Here is a 22,324-nt window from a genome sequence, read left to right as displayed (position 1 = left end):
CTATGCTCAATGCAGGGAGGTGAAAGCTGGTCAGCGACACTCAAAGGTGTGTTCCTTCCATGGATCAAGGTGTGTCAAGCTGCAGAAGTCAAAGGTATGCGAGGTTTATTTTTCAGTCGTCATAGTCAAAAGTTGGCTTAAACACGAGTCCAAGTGAAGCCGGCTCTAGAACAAAAGGTGCAAATAGTCAACATGCAATGCAGCAGTACAACTCAACACAAAGGAGCCTCTAGGGTATAAGGCCAAAACGAAGCGAAGGAGCAAAGAGGAATGAGTCTTCATCACATAAGTCATGGCGGGACTATAGAGGACTCTCGAGCCTACTCAAATCAGAGCAGCATGGGAAACAAATGTTAGTGAGGTGCTAACTACGATGCCCATGTAAAAGATGGCTTCTACCATCGTGTCATGATTTAAAGAATCAGTGAGTGAAGATGGCTTATGAACCATAACATGATGGGATCAACCCTATGGCAGATGTATCGACAAATGGAGGCTAGTATGCATAATGCAACGGAAAATTGGTGTCCCTAACCCATATGCTAGTGAGAAAATGATACCTGCCATGACAGGTCAGCAGTCATGGAACCGTCTCGAAACTGTTGAAAATACGTCCAAAATGTCCTGAAAATCAAACCATTCTCGACATTCCAAGCTCCCAAGTTAAAAGTCACATGAGGCCAAACAAAATAAAATTTTGAAAAAATTTTGCATTTTCAAAAATTATAAAAGAGTTTTTGGACTCACCATTTTCACCATTTTAGTTTGAGAGTAAAAAAGTGGAGCAAAAGGAGCAAACTTTCCATATGCCAAATTCAACTGTTTAGATTCTTCAAAAACCTCCAAGTAACTCTTATACTTGTCTTGCAATTGATTGTGACGAGTTTTAGAATTTTTAATTAATGTTTTACCGTTGAATTTTTTTCCAAAAATTTCACTGTGGTGTATACGCAGGCTGGTAATATTAAACCCACGTACACGCGGGCCCTATACGTGACTGTGTGCACAAGGACCCGCGTATACGCTGTGAACATTTTTAAACAAAAACTAGCGGTTGAAAATCATTTTTTCTTTAGGATGCCGGTCACTTGGCGAGAAAGAGAGCATATTGCAGTGGATGATGAAGTCATGAATGATCATGATGCTTTGGATGCCCTACGACGATGTGGTTTGCTTAAATTCTTCAAACTGTGGAATATGAAAGCAAACACACGTCTGGTTGAGATGCTCATTGATTAATGGAACATCGAGGAGAATGCCTTTATGATTGACCAGATGCCACTCAGGATAGAAGTGGAAGATATCTTTTTCATCACGGGCCTTTCCCGAAGGGGAGAGGTAGTACATTCCCATGGTAGGACACGGAGAAGTCCCTCGATCGAGGACTACATACAGATATATTGCCTGAGACATCCCAAGAAGGTTGGAAGTCAGATTTCCATCACACATGTGGTGAGTTTACCGCTGATGATAATCCTATTCACCATAGCTCGAGTGAACGGATCAGCTTCTCTGCACCAGGCATCACGGCTAACCATGAGTGTGGCAGTTGACTGTCTCACCATTGTATTTGACTAGCGTACTCCTCTTCTGGCCAGCATGAAGAGCCAGCTCACTTCTATCAAGAGGGGGCAAACCAAAAACTTTGGATATGGGGCTATTCTGTGTTCTTTCTTTTTTGAGAGGGTCCCTGTACTCCACCCTAGGGTAGCAGTTTCCATCAGCACCCCACGAGATCCACACATGGGCAGTTGGGCTGACCTGATGAAATGTCTAGGGGGTGGGGACGTCCCACGGACTGCATTTGACGATGACTTCTTTACCTGGTGGGATCAGCAGATCATCACCATAGATGACTACCCTTATGCTGGGTTGGATTTCCAAGGACATCCCAATCTAGCATTACCACCGACCGCAGCATGGGGTGACATTGGTAAGTATTTTTTGATTTTATGAGATTTTTGGATTTTTAAAATATAATAATGAATTTTGAAAAATATTTTGATGGGATTCAAATGACTAATATGATGATCATGTTCCAGATATTGGGCCGGTATGACCATATGGGTTTCCGCGGCATGGATGGCGCAACCGAGGAGCCGAAGAGGTGGCTGCTGATACAGAATTACTTCTACATACCGTTCAATGACACTTGGTGAGACTAAGTCACCGAGTACCGATAGCTGCCATAGAGGACCTTCCTGAGGATATGCAACATCATGTGGTTGGCATGCCACGTGACTGGGTTTGCACTTTTCAGCCTGTGGCCGATGCGATAGCTACCTACTTAGCCGCTCATCCTAAGCCAGGGCACTAGATATATCGGACATGATTATGGGCATTTGAGTCCCAATTTTGTATATTTTTTGACAGACTTATGTACACTCGAGATGCTTTATGATATATATATATATATATATATATATATATATATATATACAGTTCGACTTTTTGATGCTTGATTAGCGATAGAATAAGCTAACCAATTATGAGATCTTAGAATGTGAAAATAATTAATGTAAGTAAATGATCTTTGCAACAACCGCACCCTTAAATACTGGTGATATAAACATGGATCCCTTACCCGATAAATGTTGCTCAATTGAGACACTATTAATTGTGAATCAAGATAAACTACCAACGAGTCGATTCCATAAGAAATTGCATCAGATAGTAAATTAATGACGGCAATATACTCAGTCATGTTGTTTGAAGCGGGACCAATGCATACACCCCTTGATACCATCAATTAAACAGTCGGATAGTAGAGTACCCAAGCTGTGGAAGCGAGATTCTGAGTGTGCCGACTAGCACCATTGGTGAACCCAAAATAGACCAAGTCATCCGTCAACACCTGCCACAGCAGACCAAAAAGTGTTCATATCAAAAACTCTCGATGAGATATGTACAAATATACATAATGTACAAAGAAGCCATTGCCTAACTCCTACTTAAGCAAGGTACTTATTTAGGTAGAGCCCGTTTCGGGGCTCCACCAACTTGTTTCCCTCAAAATTGATTAACTCATACGACCCTTTTTCTAAAACTCGTTTAATAATGAAGGGACCGTACCACATAGGCTTAAACTTGTCTGCCCCCAAGGTGTCCTTACCTTGGTCATAGACCAAGGAAAGGTCACCTTCAGAAAAGACTCGAGGATGGACAACTTTATCATATTGCGCTTTAACCCTTTTCTTATGAGCCTCATTCATCATGATGGCATCTCGACGCTGCTCATCGAGATGTTCTAAATGAAGGAGGCCCTCTTCGAGACTTGAAGTCTCTAGAAGGAGCTCAACAGCTAACTTAAGAGATGGAGTTTCACATTCAATAGGAAAGATAGATTCCATCCCATAAACTAACTAGAAAGGTGTAAAACCAGTAGCAGTCTTCACGGAGGTTCGGTATGCCCAAAGAGCTAGATACAACATAAGATGCCAATTGGACCGATTTTTGTTGATTGTTCATTGCAGGATCGTCTTAAGAGTTTTGTTTACTACCTCGACCTGTCCATTGGCCTGAGTATAATAAGGAGATGAATGCTCATACCAGAAACCCAATTTGAGAGCCAATTCAAACATTAGTTGATTCTGGAAATGACTGCCATGATCAGTGACAATCTCTCTCTGGATACCGAATCTTGAGATAATCTGATTAAAAAGGAACAATGTTATCATGTCACTATCAATTTTATAAGTGGGCATGGCCTCGGCCCACTTCGTAAAGTAGTCTACAGCCACAATAATGTACTTGTGATTCACCACTGAAGGCAGATTACAAGTTGTAAAATCAATAGCCCACTTCGTAAAGGGACCGACGGTGACAACGGGAAAAAGAGGAGCTAGATGTGTGCCATATTTCGAGTATAAATTTGACACGGGTGACAATGTTTGACCGCTTTAATACAATCTTTAAAGAGCGAAGGCCAAAAATAGCCGGCATGTAAGATGCGCTAGGCTGTAGCAAGCCCTGATAGATGACCACCATAAGCTCCACTTTGGCAGTCGTTTAACACTGACTCTGCTTACTCTAAGGTTAAACAACACCGAAGGATTAAATCAACCCCTCGACGGTATAATGTGTCACCAATGATAATATAATTTTTGGCTAGGTGACATAATTTTCGATGTTCATCCTTAGAGAGAGTAGAAGGAAACTTCAAAGTCTGGAGATAGAAAATTATATCTCCATACCAAGGTTCGAGTGAAGAGATGAGGAATAAATGTTTTTCGGGAAAACTTTCCTCATAAATAGTATCCTCTCCACAAAGTAGCTCTGAAATTAGCTCGGCGAAAACTATGGATTTCTTAGACTTGGCAGACAAGAACTCGAGATGAAATTCTTGCAAAATGACTATCCATCGATTATATTTGCCCCCAATCACTTGCTTACTGAGGACAAATTGAAATCGATTGACCGCCGCTAAGAGAAAAGTTTTGCGTAGCAGGATATAAGGATGGAGCCGCTGGATAGCATGGACAGCTGCTAGGCCAACTTCTCAACTAGAGAATAGCAAAGTTCAGGACCTATCAAGCCTCGGCTCAAATAATAAATCACATGCTCTGTGAGAGCATCGTCTTCCTGAATGAGAACCATACCAATGGTTGATTCTGCTGCAGCAAGATATAAAAGGAAGTCCCTACCATAATCTAGTGGACTCAAAAGCGGGGCAGAGACTAATGCCTTTTTCAAAGCATCGAACGACCACTGCGCAAAGTCATCCCACACAAATGGAACTCCTTCAATATCAAATGCGTGAACCCTTTAATGATCTCGGCCTAGTTCGCTATAAACCGTCCTAAGAAATTAGCCTTCCCTTGAAGATTTTGAAGTTGTCGAATTGAGGACGAGGGAGGCAACTAAACTATTGCCTCAACCTTGAAGGGATCAACCCTAATCCCTTCATTTGACACAATGAACCCTAACAACCAACCAGAAGTAACTACGAAAATGCACTTATTGGGATTCAAACGGATTTTATAAAAACGACATCGCTCAAAAACCATTCGAAGATGACTAGGGTGATCAGTTCTCTTTCGAGAACAAGCAGCGAGATCATCCAAGTATGCTTCGATGATATGTTTAATGTTGTGGAAAGCATATGACATGGCCTACTGAAAAGTGGCTCCAGCATTTTTAAGACCAAAAGGCATCTTTCTATATGCAAAGGTACCCTAGGGGCATATAAAGGCTGTCTTATGTTGGTCTTCAGGATGGATAGAAATTTGATTATAACTAGAAAAACCATCCATGAAGGAAAAAATCTCATTACCTGCACACTCGTCGATAATCTGATCAATGAATGACGTGGGGTAATTATCTTTCAGACAAGCCTTGTTTAGGTCCCTAAAATCGATGCATACTCGGATTGTTCCTTGCTTTTTATCCACAGGGATTGGATTAGAAACCCAATCAGTAAGAGGAATAGGGTATATAAAACCCGCCTTGAGTAGCTTCTCAACTTCAGCTTTAATTGCTGCTGCTTTCATAGGGTTAACTGTTCGGAGCCTTTGACGGACCGGTTTGGTGTTTTCATACCTCTTGATCTCATGTTGAACTATAGAAGGATCAATGCCAGGAATTTCTTCCTAAGACCAAGAAAATACATCTCGAAATTCCTTGAAAGGGTCAGTGTAAATTTGAATTTCTTTAGGGGAACATTCGATTCCCATGAAGAGATTATCGATCACATTAGGGTCCCTATAGATGTTTATAGATATCATTTTCAAAATCACCGACATATTACCTTCAGCATGAAAGTTTGCTGGAGCCAAAGGATTTGATACCGTACAAACATCACTAGTAAAGAGCTCGGAGAATCTAGATTCTAATTCTTGAAATGGAGGAAGAAAGTATGAACGATGGTGTAAGTCTTCCCAAGGCCGATCTATACCCATAATCACTTCGAGGATTGCTTCTTCAGAAGGTAAAACCGAATCCAAGCAGTCCAAGGCAGAGGTAAAATCAAGGCTCCATGCTGGGGCCACATCACCATCTAACTCCTCTTCGGAAAAAGGAGTAGTGTGGTCGCCTCCAGAGTTAATGATAGACTTATATCTAAGCTCAACTGCAGACATAGGGAATGCCATTCCATTTACTTGTCCTTCAGCTAATGTGGTTGTAGGTGAAGGGTTATCCACTAAGGGAACAACAGAGTTATAGATTGCTTGAGGATCGACTAGATAATAATCCAATTGATCAACCTTAACAATTTTCCCCTCATGAAGAAAGCAAATGACACGAAAGAGAGTCGAAACAACGGAATCCATTTCGTATACCCAGTTCCTTCCTAAGAGGATATTATAGTCTAGGTTAGCATCTATGACTTCTAGTTCAATATTGAAGACCTTGCCCCCAACACATATAGGAAAGGCCAGGATAATCCCATGCGGCTTATGAAAATGACCATCAAATGCAGTCAGGACGGTAGGTGAAGGAACAACCAAAGGCGATCCAATAGCCTTCTAGAATGACATTGACATGATGCATGTGGAAGCTCCTTCATCAATAATGGTACGAAAAATGCTAATTTTCCAGTATGTAGACTTTATTTGGAAAGCCATATGATGAGGGAGTCGCTTTTTGACATTTAACATGTCGAAAGTGAGCACTAAAGAGTTACTTGGATCAACTACCCCAATCGCGGAAACTAAAGCACTTTGTTGAGCCGGACACAACTGGAGAACCTCTGAAGCATACATGGCGCATGGACTCTGAGATAGATCCTCAACAATGGAGTAATTCTGGGCAGCCTGAGCATTAGGATTAATAGTCGCGTGTTTAGCGGAACTTTTCATTATCCGTGGTATAGTCTCGACAGGGGGTCGCTCAATATGAAGGTCGGTATTTTCGGGAGCAGTCTTGTCCTTGGAAGTTTCAGCTTCACCATAATCACGTGACCGAGTAGCCACATGAACTTTAGAACCCATCATGAAAAAATTTGACGATTTTTCCCCTTTCTGGTTGCCCCCTGCAGAGGTTCTAGGGTTTGAACTCGCGCCAACAAGAAGTTGTTGCCCTTGGGGAAAATGGTTAGTTAACACAGCCTAAGAACTAGAAGTCCCTTCCTGCCCTAACAAGCACTGAGCGTCTTCAATCTTGGGGCAGAGGTGAGTTAAATTGTCTCCACCGTACAATTTACATGCAAACTTGACTTTTTTTCTAGACTCATTTCTACCACCACCAGCATTATTGCAGGATTTATTTGCGTCAGCCTTCCCATCCTGGTTCTTTTTCTTACCTCATCCTTTCTTTTTCCCATTGGAATTTTGATTTCCTTTAGGGTTATTAGATTGGATGGCATTAATCGAAGAGGGTTGGGAAGCCGAAGGGTTAGATGATGTGACTTGGTTGTTAGGAGAAGTTTGCAAAGACAACTGCTGCAATTGGCTCAACAACTTCACTGCGTTTTTTTCTACTGATCTAACAATTCCATCCGCATGGGGACTTGGCTTCAACTTGGCTATATCAACCTTAGATCCAGGAGCATCTGGCAAGTATTTTCGTAGGATCCCAGACTGAGAGTAGATCAATTCTAATTGCTGGGCCCTAAAAATGGCTTTCTCCTCAGAATAGACTTTGGACATGGAGACATCCTTAGAGATCTCAGGTTGTAAAGATTTCAAAAACCATTTGAGACGGTACTCCGAATAGATTTCAACTTTAATGAGCCTCTTTCTCCGTCTCCATTCCTGAATATGGTTAGAAATGTGAGTTCCCTTATTCTGACGAAAAGTGGTCAGAAGTTCATTTCAGGCATCATAACGGATAGGAAACTGGAAATGATTTAAGAAAATATTAGCTAAGTCAGCGAAAGATGTAAAGCTACCCCCTGGCAACTTTATCTACCATTTGGCCACATTACCAGTCAAGGTGCGTTGAAAAATTCTCAACCTAATCGAGTCATCAATAAGGGATTTCGATGAGCACCACAAATGGAATGTGGTTACATGGTCGCTTAGGTCTTCACCGCTCTTCCCTTCGAATTTATGAATGTCCGAAGGGAGTTTGGTTGGGACCGGAGGCCAGGCCGGATTGTATTTGATTGGATCGTTTGTTAACTTAGTGAGATATGGCAAGTTCAAAGTTGCCAGAAACAGAAGCCTAGGAGGGCCTTGGGGATTCCACCGAGACTAGGCAGAGGTCCCAATGTTCTAAAAAGATTGGCCTGGATTTTGGAAGGCACCAGGCTGCCCAAAGTAACCAGTAGAACCAGTTGAACCAAAAGGTAAGCCTTGTGATCCAGCAAAATTCAGAGTTTTACCAACTCCGGCTGCAAAGCCTCCATATCCAGCAAAACTTCCTCCTAAAGGATTATAAGGAGTTGATAACCCCTGATATGGATTCCAAGTAGAAGCTAAGGGAGGAATACTTTGAAATGAACTAACTTTGGAGTACGGCCTATTCCCTTGTTGGCCAAAAAAAAGATTCCTAGTTCCCATGCCACTAACCACAAGGTTAGTCCAACCTTGGAAAGTATTGCTGCTTTGTCCTGTAGAAGGAAAAGGCATAGATCCTACTGTCGGTTGGAATGTGGTATATGACAACTTCCAAAAGGAAAACCCTAGAATGAAGCCAATCCACCCATCATGGATGTGGCGGCACTAAACATAACTGACGGAATACCCTGTGAATGGGTGCCAAATGGGAGGAATCCAGAACTAACAGCATTGGTTTGGGAATTTCCACTCATGGAAGGAATGGAGGTAGACCGAACTAAAGATGTGCTAGCCAAAGACCCAAACAAAGAAGCAGAGGAGATGGAAATCGTTCCTCCCCCTTGTACTAATGTTGGAGTCTGCATAGTTGTAGCACTTGTAGTAGAAGCCATGCTTCCAGTAGTGGTCATCGATGGTAAGTGCATAATGTGACCTGGACTTGACGGTCTATGTGTCGAAGTCCCAATGTATTGTAATACTTCTGGATGGCTAGATGGTATGGGAGAATTCGGAGAGGCTAACGACTCTGAGAGTTCTTCTACCTCTATGTTATTCTCTATTTGAAAGAGAACTCGAGAAAGAACTGGAGTGTTCCTCTCTTGTTCTGTAGAAGTGCCAGGCCTTGCTTGAACAATAATGCCCCCGAGAGGAGGATCAATCCCTAATGCATCAGCTACCGTGGAACGAAAACCACCGACAGTATTACCTCTGCGCCTTCGAGGAGAAGGCTCTAAACTTGGTGGTGAAAGACCATGAAGTCTTCGAGACTGTCTAGGTGATCGGTCAGCCACTTTGAATTTTTTATTAAGATATGACTAAAGACTCAAAAAATTGAAAGCTAGGCCAACTAAGAGCACAGAGCACACACTAGAAAGTCCCTAAAGATATCAGCCAGTAAAACAACTTCCAAGTATTTCCACTCTGGGTGATTAGGACTGGACACCAAAATACAAGAAAGTGAATTAAGGGGCATTCTGAAGATAGTCTGGGATAATGATGGCCCAGTCCTATCAGCAAAGGTAACAGAGGAAGTTACGCTGACCTCTTAACAATAACCTGTGCTGGTGCAAGCCCCCAAGCTTTGCAGGGGTGCCCTCCAGTAGTACCGTTGAGAGTGATGCAACGTCGAACTCAGGTGCCACTGGATTCCCCTCCGCAGCCACCTGTGTAGATCCCTAGGAGTAGCAACTATGGATACCAACTCGTCGCAGAAGCTAGGTGGAATAGTCATGAGGTAAGTTCAGACAAGTAGGAGAGGTGGTATCTCTCTTCCCTGTCTTTACAGGCCCCCGTGCTTAACTCCCAGATCTGGAGCTTTCCTGGTCTTCCTAACGCTATTAGATTTTCAATCACTATTCAGACTCCTATGTTTGACGGTTTAAATGGCCTTGGAGAGTTATCTCTCCACTCGCCTAATCCAAGGTCCTAAAATCCTAAAACTTGTTGGTGTATCTAACTTGATGATAAAAAGGTTTTAGTGAATTTTAATTAGCGCTTGACTTTAAAATAGGTTGTTCTTTAAGTCACGGGATAAGCGAAAGTGAAACTAGTGGTGTTTTGACGCAAAAGAAATTAATAAAAACAAAACTACATGCATATGCACTTGTTTTCATTTTTCGATGAAAAGAAATTTCTACAGGGTTCAGAGGAACTTCAAATAAAACAAAATTTTCTTTTCTTTTCTTTAATTCAAGCTTCACACTCACAAAAGTTAACAAAACTATGGATGCCTAAAAAGATGTGCAAATATATCCTAATGCAACAAGTACATGCTGATGCAAAACTCAAAACTACTCTTAAATCGAGAAACGAAAGTTGCTTGCTTATCAATTTTTATTTTGCCACTTAAAATGTTTAGATGGAATATGATTTGCTACCATTCATTTCGTCTAAACACTAAAAACAAGTTTCAAGACAAACAAAAAAGAACTTTCATTCACTAAAAGGAAACCAAATCAAAACAAAGTCCAAGAAAGAAAAACCAAGTTTTTCAAAAAGTTTTCTTCCCAAGCAAAAACAAAAAAATGTCATTTCAAAAATGGTCTCAACAAGACTGAAACTTTATGATTGAAGAATAGGCAACAAACACTTTTGCAAGTTGAAAACACACAATGGATGAAAACTCAACAAAAACGAATGTGTTTAAAGATGCTCTTAACAATCAAAAGCAGCAATGAAAGCTTTGGCAACAAAGACCAAAAAATCAAAAAGACAATTTTCAAGAAAGTGTCAATCGACAACTTTCATGAAACAAAACGTGGATGGTCACAAAAGCAGTTTTTTCAAGCAAACAAAAATTCACCAAAAACAAGATTTAACACAAAGATTGAGATCAATCATCCTACCCTGATGAATTAGAGCAGCCAAGATTCCCAGCAAGAAATCTTGCGTGCTCAAGCAAAAACGATGACACTTGCAAAAACAAAAACAATACCAACACTTCACAATCAGAGAGAATTCGAAATCAGATACTTGCTGTAAAACTAATAACCGAGAGTGGAAAGTGTCTATTCAAGACTGAATCAAACCAGCAGACAGACCTTCAAAGACAAAAAGATTTAAAAAATCTTGAAAATTGCAAGACATACGCGACTATACTTATGTACAGTTTGCATGTATACGCGACTGTGCCTAAGGAAACCAATGTATATGTGGGTTCACTTAAGGAAACATGTGTATATATGCTTCTGTAAGCAATAAAAACAGCGTATATAAAAGATTTCAAGAAAAAATAAAAAACAGTCTGAAGAAACTGACCAAACTTACAATTCAAGAACAGACTACACAGCAAGAGCAAGCAAATAGACAGCTGAGCCCTGATTGCGTTGAAAACACCCAAACTAGGAACAACAATGATGTTGTCCCTAGCAGAGTCACCAACTCTATTAAGGGAAAAGTTCCCCTAGGGTCTTAGGCTGATACCCTAGCAGACTGAAAGTGGTCTATACAGAGAAACACACATTCCACATGGCCATTATGCTAATATAAACAAATTTTATGTTAAGGGGCGTACCTGAGCTCCTACGTTTGAGAAGGTCCTTCTAGTGTCCAAACCCTTCTTGGAGTTCCTTTTTCTCCTTCGACCTGCAAAACAACCAATTCAAGAAAGTACAGTAGTATATGGACTAAACATTATAAAGAAACCATCTTCATATTATAAAGAAAGGTAGTTAGTTATGCAATTAAACAACCATTCACATATGAATTCTAACATGAATATCATAAACATGAAGAAGATTTATATTAGGAACAAAGACATGTGTTTCTTTTATTATAGACAAATAAAGTATAGAAAGGAACAATTTCACCTGAGTCATCCTTTCATAGGCTCCAAGCGGAACCGTCCTCCAGATTCGTCTAGTCTCAAGCCTTTAACAAACTCCTTCCATGACTTACTCCATGATATCACAAGTAGCAGATGGACATCATCACACAAGGAAACAAGGGCTTCCTGTAAAAATGGGGGAAGTGCAAGAGGCACAAGGATCTTCAGACCTGTTTAGGGAAATCTTAGCATAATAACCTTTCTCTCTCCTCCTTTAGGCCTTCCCATGGAAGCCTTTTTATACTTCTCCCAAAGTAGTTTTTTAGTTGGGAATTGGTTGGGAACAATTGGGCCACAGGCACTAACAGGTGACCAGCAGGTAAAACCCGCGATCTCCGCCCGAAATTAAGGATTTTCGTATTTTTTTAAGTGTTTTTATACATATACGCAGGTTGGGTATACACCTACCCACGTATACATGCGTTTAGCTCAGGGAAATATCACGTATAAGAGATAAAACACTGTTTTTTTAATTTTTGGACTAGGTCTGGAAGGAGGGGTTGCCCTAGGCCATGAGTGCAGCATCACAAACCATAAGAGTGAGATTTGGAGATATAACAAGCATCCTTAAAAATATTGGGCTAGTAGTAGCCCATTCGGAAAATTTTATGTCTAGTTATGCGGTCTACAAAGTGTCCATCACAAGGTCCTTCATGGCAAGCTTTGAATATGTCATAAATTTCATCCTCCCTGATGCACCTGCGGATGTGCATATCATTCCCTACATGGAAAATATATCCTCCAATCCAGGAGAAACGAGTGCTGCGCTACACAATCAATTTCCCTTCTCTGGTTTTCAGATGTTTGGGAAATTTTCCCTCTGCTAAGTAATTCGCCACATCTGCATACCATGGTGTTTTTACAGCGATAGCAAACAAATGTTCATCTAGGAACTGATCCTCCACTTCCACTATATCGTCTGTTCTTGGTAGTTGGGAGAGGAAGTCTGCCACAAGGTTCTCCTTCCCTATTCGATCCCTTATAGTTATGTCAAATTCCTGAAAATTAGTAACCAACGTGTCACTCTTCCATTTATGATAGGTTTGTTGGATAAATATTTAATAGTAGAGTGATCAGTATATAGAAAGACATGATATCCAATTATATAGTGTCTAAATTTGCTTATAGCATAAACAACAGCTAGAAACTCTTTTTCTGTGACTGTATAGTTTAACTCAATAAGAGTTAGTCTTTTGTTGATGTAATATATAGCCTAGGGTTTCTTGTCTTCTTCTTGGCCAAGAACATCTCCAATAGTTGTATCTGATGCGTCTGATCAAATCTAGAAAGGTATATCCCGGTTCAGCCCTCATAATACTGGTGTTGTCGATAGTAACCATTTGAGATCTGTGAAGGCAGTGTCACATTTATCAGTCCATATAAAATCAACAGTCCCTATCAAGACATATAAAGGTGCAGCAATCTGCGAAAAATTCTTTATAAATCTACGATAATATCTAGCAAATCCCAAAAAACTACGTACCTCCGTTTGAGTTCAGGGAGTAGCTAACAAGAGGATTAGCTATATCTTTGCTGGATCTTATTGAATTCAAGCTGCTAAAATGTAATGACCCAGAATCAGGCCCTCTGTCATCATCATATGACATTTCTCATCAGCTAAGCATAGCCTAGTAGTAATACATCGTTATAGGACTTTCTCCAATGTCTGTAATGCCTGAACAAAGCCATCACTGTAGGGTGTAAATTGTCCATGTACACCTCCAATCCTTCATTTATCAAGTCTGTGAAAATACTGCATATGGCTCTTTGGAATGTAGCGGGTTCGTTGCACAATCCAAAAGGCCATACTCTGTAAGCAAATATTCCCCATGGGCAGGTGAAAGTAGTTTTATCCTAGTCTTCAGGGGAAATCTAAATCTGGTTGTAGCCATTGAAGCCATCCAGGAAAGAGAAGAATTTCATCCCTGACAGTGTATCTAGGCCCTGATTAGTCAATGCATATCCTCCATTTTCCATTCTTTTTGGGGACAACGACTAATGGGGAAACCCATTTACTGTCAAATATAGGATAAATAAAATTCACATCTAATAATTTTTTATGTTCTTCTTTCACAATATCCTTTAGATGACGATTTAATCTACACTGTGGTTGTCGAATGGGTCTTGCATCCCTTTCAGTGTAGATGCGGTGCATGCATAATTGAGGGTCAATCCCTTTCATGTCTAGGGAGTCCCATGCAAAAGCCCCTTTGTATTTCCTAAGGACTTGGATAAGTTTTGTTGTTCGTTGCTACTCAGAATACTATTGATGTTCAGGATCTTCCCTTGCTCAATTGCGATAGGCTTGCTATTATAGACAGTGGTTGTTGGTATTGGTTGGTCATTCATATCTCTCAAGGAACCTTCTTCAATCTCATTGTCAAGGACTGCTTTTATCATGTGACATCTCAAATTAGACATCGTAACAGGGTGATTGATAAAATTATTAATGACATCATCTTCTATTTGGTTTTTGAATTCAAGGGCATCTGCCACAATCAATGGTGAATGAATATTTTCTTTTAAATATGTTACAGGTTGTTTCCAAGTTTTTACAATGGTTAGGCTTGGCTGAGAAAGAGGGTATAAGACTAGATTCTTTACATTATTTCCTTGGGTTATGGTCATACTCCCTATCCGACAGCTTATATAAGCATCAATTGTTGCTTGGCAAGGCCTTCTTAATATTAAGGGATGTCCATCTAGCCGATACCTAGGGTTAATAATAAAAAAAATCTGTTAGATATTCCCAAGTGTCTACAGAAACCATCACATTTGGTAATGTTCCTTCTGGCTTAATTATTGAGTGGCGGACAAGTTCTACCAAGGTATTTGTTAGTTACAAGGTTGTGATGCCAAGCATTTCGCAAGTTGTTGTTCTGAGAATGTTAATGGCTACCCCTAAATTGACTAAAGTATTCAGAAAAGTGTCACCATTTATCTGCACTATGACAATGGGGTTTCTCGGATCTTCATATTTTACAGGTGACTCTTTGCCTAGTAATAAATCAGACAAAGTCTCGACAACATGGATAGTTGGGGTTATTTTTGTTTTCCTCGTAGACTTCTTTACACACAATTCTTTAATAGTTTTCACATATATCGGAATGTCTTGAATAGCTTGGAGGAGGGGTATTTTTATACAGATATTCTTGAGTTCACCTAAAAGATCAAAATCAGGATATTCAATTGGTCAAGGTATTATCAATCTCTTTGGGAATTGGGGAGAAGAAGTTATGATTTGCTCGAGATCCTTCTGCCTGACTGTATCTTCTCCCTGCATTGTTCGCTGCCTATCTACATTCGAAGGCTTATCCAAATATGTCTCTTTGACTTCAGGTTGCAGATTTTTATCCTCATCTAGGGTAATTATGTGTCCAAAACTTAACTTAAGTTCATTAAATTCTCTCGACTCAACTTTAGGGTCTAGACTCTCAATATTTTTACTGACTGGATGGGTCTGTTATTAGGATTTGGATTTGGTTGAGCTGGAAGTTGTGGCTATGTATTAGATTAAGGATTTTGCTGCAATGTATAAGGTGCTGGTAAGGTTGGTTGAGATGGAGGAACTATTCCAGTAGGCTGGTTTACTAATCGTTGCCAATTCGGTTGCTAGTTCTAATTTTGTGAGGTAGAAGGGGACCATTGCGAGGGATAGGGGTTATTCTGCAACAAGGGTGGAGGATAAGAGGAATTTCACCAGTTTGATTGATTGGGCCATGGTGGCATAGAAAAGGCTTGAGGTGGCCAATTAGAGAAGGGTGGTTGGTTCTACCATGCTGTCCCTAGATACTGATGAGAATTATATTGTGAGGAAGGAAAGAATGAAGAAGGGTCTGTAGGCATACCTGTCTGTCGTTCTTGCCATTGACAGTGCTAGTTCATCAGATACACTGGTTCCACTTCCTCTTCAACTTCCTTGAAGACTGCTTTTAACCCAAGAAGTGATGGACAACATTCCATAGCATGACCCTTAGTGAAACTGGTGCATGTTTGTATCATATCTAGTGGACATTCTCTATGATGGTGTTTCTTCCTACATCGTGGATAGAAAATAGCCAGGTTTTATTTTGCTTCAGCCTATTTCTGTTTGGATTGAATGATATCCAATTGTGTTGTTAGGGTCCCCAAGATATCAGTCTTGAAATCTTCGAGCGAATTACCAATTTCAACTCGTGTAATGCTTCCTTCTGAGGTTCTATTATCTCTAGTGATCGAATCATGCCTAGTTGGTTCTAGCCTTGTATTGCCTTTGGAACCTCTGATACAGAATTGTACAATATTGTCAAAATCCTCTTGATAAATATCCCCTTTCCCCATTAAGTTTAATTTTTCTACCCATTGGTCTTTCAAACCTTTAATCATCGTGGTTTTAAGAACTTCAGGGGGTAGATTTGTATAAGGAGATCTTTGCAGATTATATTGAAAATGTTCTACATATTATTCGAGAGTCTCATTAGTCTTAGCTACGATTTGAAATATTTCATCCTTCAATTCTCTACTTCGGCAAAAGTCTTGGTATTTTTTCTGAAAGGTTGTTTTCATTTGTTCCCAGTCATCAAGTTAACCCATGAAATGTAGGAATATTCTGTAATGGGATTGCTTTCATGGGAGCATTGATAGTTGTGTGAAAAATAGGATATTGTAATGTAGAGGTTTGAGGTTGTCGCTGATTGTTGGCCATTTGGTAAAAAATATGCCAATACTCTTCAAGGATTTCTAGAGCTGGAGATTTGTTCCTCGGGGGGCTAGAAGAGACTTGTAAAATGATTTTTACAACACTTCCTTGGTCCGGAATACTAGGGGTCCTCTATTCAACAACTATTTGAGGATATTTGGGTTACGATAATTTAGTTTTTTTAGTACTACCTGTTTCTCCTCCTCCTTCATGGAGATTGCAAGAATTCCCTTCTGTAAACCGCTAAACTACAACTTTTCAGTATTCTGAAAACTCTATTCAGACCCTTTAGTCCTGTAGTGAATCTTAGCGTTAGCTACAGATGGCGATCGTGTGGCCTGAAGGGTTATAGTAGGATTTCTTGTGGTAACGATTCAGGGTCCTACTGATGACTGAGAGTCAACTTTTCTTATGATCTCGTCAATGAAGGTTGATCATCTAAGGGTCACCAATCCCTTGTACTTTTCAGATTTGGATGGAGGAATTATATCTTTTGCTGCTCTTTTCTTCTTAGTCATTCATACAAAAATAAAAAGATTCATTTCTACTTGAATTCCTACGCAATTTTTGCTGAAAATTGGGCAATGGAGCAAGCACTTTACTTACTTGTACAGAGTTTCTTACCTTCCATTTTTAATACCAAATTCTTTCACAGCAAATAAACATAAAATTTCTATTTCTACTTTCAATTCCTACCCAATTGTGCTGAAAAGCGGGTGAGGGAGAAAGCACTTTACTTACTCCTACGCAGGTTCTTACCTTCCATTATTAATACCCAATTCTTTCCCAGCAGCAACTATCAAACATACATCACTCTTCTGTGAAATGACAACACTCTCCCCAACAACGGTGCCAAAATGTTAGGTGCTATAATGTGTCTTTACAAAATCCTAATTTCCTCACATTAATCATCAACCTGGGTATGTCTTTATGTTCCAAGAGTGTACCCAATATGTGCAAATGCTATATCTATGGAGAGTAATGATTTGAGATAATTTATGAAATTCAATACATGAGTAAATGGATTAAATCGTAAATCTCAAGCTTGTAACTTCAGGGAAAATATTCTATCTAAGCATCAAAACTCAACCTTAATCAAAACCAAGACTCAATCTTAATCAAGCGATTCTACTTGTAATCACATCAACTGAGTGCATCGTAGCAATAACAAAGATCTTCTAGGTGATTCTAAACTACTGCAGAGGAGTAAGGCATCTAATCTGATCAATACCACTTCTATCTTTTAATGAACCAGAAATAACTCTCTCTTAATGATTGATTTTATCCATAACATAAATAAAGGAAATCAATTGGCAGAATTAAGAAGTAATGAAATACATACACAAATTCCACACGAATGAAAGTAAATCAACCGTAAAACTGTAAAGTGGAGTAATTAAACTTGTAGTAAAGGAAAAATAAAAACACAGGGAACAATAGTAGAATCCACCAGTGACCGGGCCAAATCCATTAGCCAATACTGCTTAACTACATCAGAATATCACGAGTGAACAACAACTCAATTCATGTATTAATCATGAAATTCAAATGTCATTACAACGTGCTGTCTTCTTCAAGATTACACTTCATATATTAAAATTACCACACACTTCAAAAGGGCGAGAAGTTCCCTTTTATAATCAAGAAGTAAAAGAGATAAATGTGATTCCTTGGGATTAGGAGATCTTGAGGAATTCACAAATAAATGATATTATCATACAAAATTCCAACTTGCATTGATCCTCTTGATTTATTCCTTGATTTGTCTACATAGGACATGCTCCTTTCCCCTATTTAGCATTTGTTACTCAATCTTTTGAACAAAAACTATTCACTTTGCCAATTTCTGCATAAAAACAATGAAAGTTATCTTTGCTTAGTTGAACCGTATCAAAAGAAATTTTATTCATTTCTCATCGACGTTTTATCAACAGCTTATTATATTAGTGCACAAATGCATAAAAAGAAGGAAAAAGATAGTGTAATCAAGAGTGAACTTATACCCATTGTATGGCTCAACAACAAGATTTCATGAGATGAAGAGGAAGAAGAGGAACAACACTGAATAGACAAAGAGGGAAAAGGGTCAACTTTAGGATAAAATTGAGCATGATATTTTTTAGGTGGAGGAGACTCGGTCGAGAAGTAGTTTGTGCATTCATAACCATAGGGGTTGAAAATAACCAAACTGACAAGCCAATGGTAAATCCAGAGAAGGAAAATGTTTCCATATAGGGAGCACCAATATTCTTAAAAGAAGGAAAATGACAAGGATTCCTGTCAGAGGGGTTTCCTTGATTTGTAGACTTAGGAACTGTTGCCATTAGTCTCAACCTAATATCTAGTAAGGAGTATTCCCATAGGAAGGATGTTGTTCCGTGATAAATTAATTTATCTTAGAAATTAAAGACACAAACAAAAACAAATAGGGGTAACTATGTAAAAGGGTTTACCAAGTAACCATGAACTACAAAATACACCTTGGCGAACTAAGGACCTAATGTGCATGCAGGAAATTTCCCTTATTGTTGTGTTTGGTATATCATGGTATACAAGGTGGCTGACTCGTATACCTATGGATGGATAGTAACCAATAGGGGACTCCCAAAATATAATCGACGGTACGTGGGAGTGTAGTATATAGTATACTTGCCATGCATGGAGTGCCATCTGATATACCCGAACATATGTGGATAATGATCCTATACACTTACATACATGGCATGGGATTTTACCCCTTGGATAGAACACTAGAAAACAACAACAACTCCTATGTTTAAGGACACCAGAACACATCTCTAGCCTAGACCTATATCTGTGTCCTTAGGTTAATTGGGATTTATCTTGAATTATATTTTAGTTTCAAGGCTCAAAACTTGATGTCACTTGAACACACCTATGATGCAACTAATATGACGAAAATAAATCATTTCATTTTCGATGAAAGTTATCTAGTGTAGGGAATAGGTGCAAACAATGATGCACCAATCAAATATGCAACCAACAAGAGCTTCCTAACTAGATCTTTCAATTTGACTATTCCAATTCAATTCAAAGCATTAAAAAATGCTAAACCATGCAATGTAATAAATGCATGATTCCCATGAAAACTATGCAAATGTAATTTATGCACAATTTCCTTTCTTGCTATGAAGATGAGAATTCTAACTATGAAAATGTGATCTACGCAAGATAATTCTTCAAAATAATCACAAGAGGATTCCAATGAAATCAAATGTAATCTAAGATTTCATGAACAAAGGACTCAAACTGAAATTGGGTGAAAATTTCAAAAATCAAAAGAGATGTCACTTAAAGGTGATTAACACTCATAGACAATTAAGGGAGAATCTTTTTCCAAAAATGAATGCAAAAAAATGAAATTTTACACTAGGGAATTCTAATGTGACACACAAAACCCTAGATGAAAATCCAGGATTTTTTTCTTTTCATCACACTTGATTTTGAAAATGAAAAAAACTAAGATGCAAAATGTTCAATTATTAATTCAATTACACTTTCAGAATGAGGACTAGAACAACAATTCATCCAAGTGGAAAGCAATCAAATGAAAATAGTTTGCAAGAGACAAAATGATAAGAATAAAGAAAAATCAAAACCAATTCTTATGGAAGGAAAACAACACAAATGAAAATCAATCTGAGGCTTTAGAGAGACCACAAGACATTGTAGACTCAGGGAAGTTCAGCTCGAAGTAGACTGCGAAAAGATGGGCTCAAGAACCAAGTAAAAATTCATGCAAAAATAAGGGCCAACACTGATGCTAAAGAGGCATGAGTGTGTTGCAACACGGGTGCGGAGTGGGCCAGGGTGTGGTGCAACGCTTTGTCAAAGACATAGGCAGTGTGTTTGGCCTAGGAAAGAGGATTCCAACATAAAAATTGAAAAAATGGCTCAATGTAATCATTTCTTAGGTTTGTTCTTAGTTGAATGATACAACAAAGTTCTGTCAAGGAGGTAATCAAACATAATGGACAAGGAAACCACCAAGGGAATAGTTTGTTCCCCAGTATGTTTGCCAATTTGTTATACTATATTTACAATTGTGGATAAAAGTATCTCCCCTAGGTCGGTGGCTAACCTAGAGAAATAGAGAGACAAGGAACACAATGTTTTTCCTTAAAGTAAATATATGATAGAGTGAGGCTTATTTGGAATACTTTGCACACTTTGCCCCTTATTTAGCTTGGAATCTCCAATTATAGCTCCGATTCCCAAATTTATAACCTACACAGTCATAAAACATAAGACAAGAAACTACAAGATATATGCAACATCATCGACGTACATCAATCAATAGATCAACATGGCATTGAAATGAGTGAAATAACAACATCACAACTAGGAAAACAATGAATTATTTGTATTAATATAAATGTAAGGAGATTACAACCATAAGTATCAGTTGATCTTATATAAGAGCTCCTCCAATTTTTTGACTTGTCCTTTCCTTGTCACAATATGCACCTCCAATCACCCTAAATGCATGATATGATGACCACTCACTACAAAAACATAAGGGCATAATCACTCTCCAAAAGTTGACCCCCAACCCCATAGATGGATGGGAATATATAGAGAAGTAGGGTAAGTTGGGAGTTCTTACGAAATTACCAATCTAGGGTAAGAGACCAACCTTGATGGAGGGATATGATCAAAGGGTAGTGAAAACTCCAATGTATGGAATGATAAGATCTGAATTTTTTATCCAAGGTAAGTGGTTGTAAAAACTCTTGGAAACCCCTAAAATGGGAAGCTTCAAGAATCCCGATCATTCTCCCCGATTTCTGCAACCAATGTATTTGGTGACTACCACAGGCTATAGTGGAGAAAATGGCTGGTGAACGCACCGCAATATGCTTACAGGGAGTGTTGGCCATCAAAATGGCTTAGAAGAAGCAGTTTAGAGCTAAAACGCTAGGAAGTGAAGGGTACATGCTTAGGGTTTTGTATAACATGGTGACAAGGGGGAATATGATGTTAATTGATCCCATTAGGAGGCTCATTGATCCGATGTGACAAAATGGCATATAACATGGCGTACTTGACATTTGGAAACTATTTTACATTTTAGATATGATGGATTTCTTGATTTTATAAAGTAGGCTGGATACATTGATTTTTTGATATATGGTGTCTTGATACTATTGTTAATTCTTGTGATAAGCATGATAACGATGATTATAAAAGTGTAACAATAAGATTGATATTCAAGGTCTTATTGTTGACATTGTTTAGTTTTTGATAAGCTTAAGAAATTGGACAATGTGATAAATATGAATTCTCTCACTTGATGGTTGAGTAATATGATAAAGAAGTGATGTAGTGATTATAATATTTGAAGTATGATAGGGTACCTATCAATTGCCCTAATCAATATGAATCTAACCCCTGATGACAGTTTGATGTCATGTTCATATGGGATGATGAACTACTTTATGCTAACATGTTATGACCATGATGAGTATATGTTTTAGAACATGATATATTTTGATTTCATGACCTAATAGTTTTGTAGATGTAGGAAAGTATTCTGATAGTCAAGTTGATGTCTTGATTAATATTGACTAAAGTGGCTTCCCATTTAGAGGGAGAAACTCTCTCTAGTATCCATACACCTATTATCATTTTCATTAAATGTATAGAAGGTTATTTATTTTTGAAGTAATATTTTTTGACCTAAATAGTGAAATATTTGATGTTGTTGGTATGCAACAAGTTTTAGTCTCTGGAAATAAGGTTTCTTCCAGTATAAGCACCAATCACATAAAGAAGGCTTAGGAGTGTGATTATAGGCTGCCCAGCCACATGGAAGAAGGCATATGGGTCTGGTTGTGCCTATAAGATACACAAACTAAATCC

Source organism: Pinus tabuliformis, chromosome X (genome assembly GCF_031772625.1).
Source record: "Pinus tabuliformis cultivar Carrire ecotype Pingquan chromosome X, CPIR1, whole genome shotgun sequence".
Classification (NCBI taxonomy): domain Eukaryota; kingdom Viridiplantae; phylum Streptophyta; class Pinopsida; order Pinales; family Pinaceae; genus Pinus; species Pinus tabuliformis.
This window is presented reverse-complemented; position numbering follows the sequence as displayed.